This window comes from Lupinus angustifolius, chromosome LG20, assembly GCF_001865875.1.
Source record: "Lupinus angustifolius cultivar Tanjil chromosome LG20, LupAngTanjil_v1.0, whole genome shotgun sequence".
NCBI lineage: Eukaryota > Viridiplantae > Streptophyta > Magnoliopsida > Fabales > Fabaceae > Lupinus > Lupinus angustifolius.
In genome coordinates this window covers 7830166-7836165 of record NC_032028.1, presented here as the reverse complement: position 1 = coordinate 7836165, position 6000 = coordinate 7830166, and positions in this window count along the sequence as shown.

Here is a 6000-nt window from a genome sequence, read left to right as displayed (position 1 = left end):
TTTTGCAGTGGACAGCAAAACGAACCAGGATAAAATCCCTGTGCAATATTTTCTGTCCTTTTCTCTTTTATGTTTCAAGTTGTTTTAATGCGAATCTGGAACTAATATTTTGCATACTTGTTCCTTGCTATGTTCTTGTTAATCTTGCATTAAAGTATATGTTGTATATTTGTTTGTATGTTGGTTAATAACTGTGCAAGTTGCTGAATTGGTCATTCTATTTCTGTTATTGGTTAATCGATTAAGACCAGCTGTTAATCGATTAACTGGACATTTTTCAGCAAGTGTTTAAAAACCAGAAAAGTGGAAATTGAGTTCCGCCACACCTATTCAACCTCCCCTTCTAGGTGTATTCTGCCACTGATACTTAACACAAATAACTTGAATGAGTCCATAATTGGACCAAATTTAGTAATATTAATGCCCATAATATATCAAAAGTAATAAATGAGAGATAATGATACACTTTTATTTAATTAATCGTGCACAAATAGTAAATATATATACTATTATTAATCTATATCTATACTATTAGTAAGACAAAATAAGTATAATCACCATCATGACATAATTTTTATATTTCAAAGTTATTCTTTTGTATTATTAATAATGACTATAAACTCCATATGTTACTTCTATTGCTTTCATTTCTTATATTTAATATATCTTTAATCTTCCACACATTATCTTATTTATATCTTCTCTCTTTCTCAACCCAAAAAGAAACACAAAATGAGAAATTCACATAACAACTCTATAATGATTATTATAGGCACAAAATGAGAAATTCTCATAAATTTTATGTATATCTTATCAACTACCACATGTTATCTTCTTAAATCTTCATTCTCTATTGAGTTTATATATATTTCTTCTATTTAAATTGTTTTTTCTTAAACAATATAAATGAAGATGTTACATTCTATTTCTATACTTCTATACAATTAATAAAGACAAAACAAGTAATAACTACCACAATGACATAATTTTTATATTCCAAACTTATTCTTTTGTATTATTAATAACTACTGTAAACTTTCACACATTATTCTCATTGCATTCATTTTTTATATTTAATACATCATTAATATTCCACACTTTATCTAATTTCTATCTTCTCTCTTTCTCAACACAAAAATAACACACAAAATGGGAAATTCACATAACAACTCTATAATGATTATTAGAGGCACAAAATGAGAAACTCTCATAATTGTTTTTGTATATTATATTAATTACCACATGTTATTACCAGAAATAAAAAAGATGGTGGTTTGGGAATTCGTGATACTCGCACAACTAATGTCTCTTTACTTGGTAAGTTGGCTTGGGATTTGCTCCATGGAAGTAACAACATTTGGTGTAAGGTCCTTAAAGAGATGTATCTTACTTATGCTTGTCTATTGTTTGCTGCTAACAAGTACTCTTCGTCTCCTGTCTGGAAGGGTAATTGTTAAAGCAACTAATATGTTGAGAAGCGGTTTCAGACTTCATCTTGGCGATCGTGATCTTTCGCTTTGGTATGATAATTGGTCAGGTTTGGGTTTGCTTTGCTCTATGGTTGTCTATGTCCATATTTCCGATACTCAGCTGACTGTGAAGGATCTTTGGAAAGACTCTACTTGGGATTTCAGTTTGCTCTACACTGTAATTCCTGTTCATGTGAAAGAGGCTATTGTGCAACTTATCATACCTTCTTCCTATGGTCCTAATAACGCTTGGTCTTGGGATGATAGTGCTTCTGGATCTTATACAACTAATTCAGGCTACTGGTGGCTTAAGAGCAATGAGGTTTTGGGTTCCTTACAGTCAAATTGGACTTGGCTTTGGCGGATGCATGTACCTGAAAAGGTAAAGTTTCTTTGTTGGTTATGTATGCATGAATCTTTGCCAACTAATTATCTTCGTTTCAAAAGGAATATGTCTATTTCGTCAACATGTAATCAGTGTAATTTTCATACTGAGGATCTTCTGCACACTCTCCGATATTGTGGGCACTCTTCTTCTCCTTGGCATCGTTTGGGATTTTCCGAGGTTTCCTTTTGGAATAATGACTCTTGCTTGTCTTGGTTAGAGACAAATGCTAAACGCAATAATGGCCGCCTCTTTTTAGCCGGTGTCTGGTGGTCTTGGAGGTGGCGCAATAACTCTATTTTTGGTAGTGCTCCTTGGGATATTTCCTATGTCACTAGGAATATCCATCATGATTTTAGCGATTGGTGCTCCATTATTAACTCTTCTATTGACCATCCTTTGCCTCCTATCCACTGGTGTCGGCCGGAGAGTGGTTGGGTTAAGCTAAATGTTGACGGCAGCTGTAGCTTGAGGGATCATTTCATCAGAGGGGGTGGTATTATTCGCAGCGATGGTGGGATTTGGATCTCTGGCTTCTCTACTACTTTTGGCATAAGATCTTCAATTCTAGCGGAGCTGCTGGCTATTGAGTTTGGGTTAAAGCTTGTTTGGAATTTGGGGTATCGGAAGGTAATCTTGGAGAGCGATTGTCTTGAGGCTATCCACTTCATTTCGGAAGAGTCCAAGTTCGTTTGGACAGATTGGCAGGAATTATTCTCAGTATTAGTGACATGCTCGAGAGAAATTGGGAGGTTAGAACCTATCATATCTTCAGAGAAGGGAATTCGGTGGCAGATTTTCTAGCTAAGCTCAGCCTTGGATCTCTTGAGACTTCTAGAATTTGGGACTCTCCTCCTGCAGAAGTTCTGTCTCTCTTGGAGTTGGATATTGTCTCTTTGACTTAGTTTTCTTTCCGCTTTTTTTGTGTTTTTATTTCCGAAGCACAAAAAAAAAAACTACCACATGTTATTTTCTTAAATTTTCACTCTCTATTGAGTTTATATATATTTCTTTTATTTAAATTGTTTTTTCTTAAACAATATAACATAAAGATGGTACATTCTATATTAGAAAAAATAAGAATACGGGTAACTAATAAGGAGTGCAGGTCAACTAGGAAGAGTAAAAATTAATAATTGATGTTCCATTGTATTACTGTAAAAATTTATATTAATAATTGATGTTGAAGTAGTGTATAAGAACTACGTTTTTAGTTTTAATTTCTAATAAACTTTAGCCGTTCATTTTCATAATCTTTTTAATTAAGATTAATGTATAAATATTAAAGTATCATTAAGGAGTATTTTATTATTTTGACTAAAAACCAATTTTTATTTCTCAATACAAAAGAAAATAGAAATAACTAATAAAATATATATGTTAATAAATGTTATTATACAAAAGAAAATAGAATTAACTAATGAAAGCTATATGATAATATGCGAAAAAGTTTAAATAAACCTTGATAATAAATGTTATTATAGAATGAAAGGAATGCTTTTTATCCTATGCATACAGCGGATATATTAGAAACACCCTTAAAATGTATATTCATCGAATATTATAAAAACACTTGAATCTAAATTGCAAATATAAAAAATAGTTATTTTTCTTGTTTTTTATATATATTATAAGATTAAAATATTTTTCATTAATGACAAAAAAAAACTAAAGATAATAAAAGTTTTAATTAGGCAAATGAATTATAATATATGACTCATAAAAATATAAAATACCTTATAAAAACAACTATAAAAATAGTATAACTGCATAATAACTATGATAAGAATAAAACCGTAGACTTTTAAAGAAAAGGTGAAATGAAAGAGGGCACTTTTTATTAATTCACCCTCCATTAGTGGCAGGTCTTGATAAATTTTTCATAAGGGACAATAATATTTAATTACAATTATAATTAAACTAATTGAATACTGAAAATATAAAGAAACATATATGATGAGACCATAGATAAAAAAAATCATCATTTCTTGTTCATTATAAATCACTATGTTATCTGCAAGAAATTCATCATCTACGTTACTATGTAATTTTGTTTAATTGATTTCATTGTCGAAAATGATATTTATATAGTAGTTGAATCACAATAGATAAAATAAGACGAAATACTTAATAATGCAAGATATTACTAACGACATACAATAGAAATTTTTCAAACTTGAATGGCTAAAGAGACCAATAATAAAATGTTGATATTGAGATCTCAAACTAATCTTCATTGCTCATTGAAACTCATTGAATAGAAATTTTGGACAATTTTTTTATATTTTATCAATATTAAATGACTTATAAGTATCATTAGAGTATATATTATCAATACATATATAATTTCTTTGATGAAGTGTAAAATGATTATGAACTCAAATGAAGTCATGTTATTATAAGCAATATCAACATTTAAACGTGTAAGAGAACTTGATCCATTATGTATAATTTTTAAAATAACCACACTTTTTTAAAGCAAAAGTGCCTAAGCACGGAAGAAGTAGATTAACAACATGAGATCAAGTACAAGAGGAAAACTATAACAAGTTTGTGAACCTATAGTTAGGAAGACCCAACCAATTTCTATAGCAATCATGTTGTACAAAAGTAGGAATCCAGTTCCACCAAGTCTAATTTTTTATGATATTCCAAACTTTGCCAATCTATCCGCGTAAGCGTTTCCTTTTATTGAACTGAGTAGTTATTCTTGCTATTCTGTTTGAAATTGAACTGCATGTGCATTCTCTTATTAGTTGGAACTTGGTCCATTATGATTGATCATGAAACATGTCTTTGTGAATGGTAAATGAATGATTCTAGATATGCCATGATTTCATGAATGATTATTTTTGAAAAACCAGATACTTTGAACTGAGCTGCATTTTGTTACTTTGCTTGAGGACAAGCAAGATTCTAGGTTGGGGGAAGTTTGTTAAGTGCCAAATTTTTAAGGAAATTTATATGCTTTTGGGGCACTTAGCGCGTAATTATGTTGTCATTACATACAATTTCCAATAACTTAGCTAATCTTATACTGTTCGGGAAATTGCTTGTGTTTTGTTGTTTGCAGGTTTAGAAATGATGAACAAAGGAGAGGAAAAAAAGAATAATGCGTTTCTGAACAACACAAGCCTCACCCAAGCAAGGGAATGGTCGCTCAAGCCATAATTGAGAAGAAAATCACCAGAAAATATTAACACCCTTCACCCAAGCACCAATTGATGGTCAAAAACCTGATACCCATTGTTTCTCCCTCGCCCAAGCGAGGTGTTCAAGCGAGGGAAGGGCACTTTCTCTCGCTCAAGTGAGAATCCTTAGCTTGAGCGAGAGGGTAGCAGTTGGAACTTGATATAGGCAGTTCTGGACAGTAGGGGAGATTATTGAAACACTTATAAAGCATCTTTGGCATGAAAATAGAGAGAAACACAGGGAGATTAGGATAGAAATCGTGGAAACGATTCTACTTCGTATTATTCCTTGTATAATTTCATGATTCGAGCGTTGTAATAGCGAGAAGGAATGATTAGATCTTGCTCTAGGTTTCGAAATATAATCTTCTAACCTTTGTACTCCTGGATTCGATTCTATTGTAATTGTTATTTGATTTTGGGAAGTTCATCCCGTTCTTAATGCATGAATTTACTTTGCTACTAATTTCTTGTTCTTGGGTTCAAGTTTAATTGGAAAGTTAAACTTAATACCGAACCTGGATCATCTTCCTTCATACATCATTGCTCTAGGAATGGACAATGATGCATGAATTGCTTTTACATGGAACTTAATGCTAGTTAATCGGTCAAATATCCAAGGAATTGGTATTTGAGTGATTATCTAAGAATTTTACACTCGAGGGATTGATGTGAATGATTTGAATGATATGTGCATCTGAATCAGTAACTACAGAAGTCACTTGGAATTGAATCCACGGATGTCAATGGGAAAGAACGATGCATTTCGATCATAGTTTATTTTAATTGTTTCTCGTTCAATTTATGATTTTTCACAACCAAATACAAAATTTTATAAAAACATCATTGTAAATATATTCTCAATTTATTCTTGTAGGAATTAGTGTAAATCTAATATTCTCCCTGAGGACAATATCTCGGTATTTTACCGGATTTTATTACTTGGACGATACGG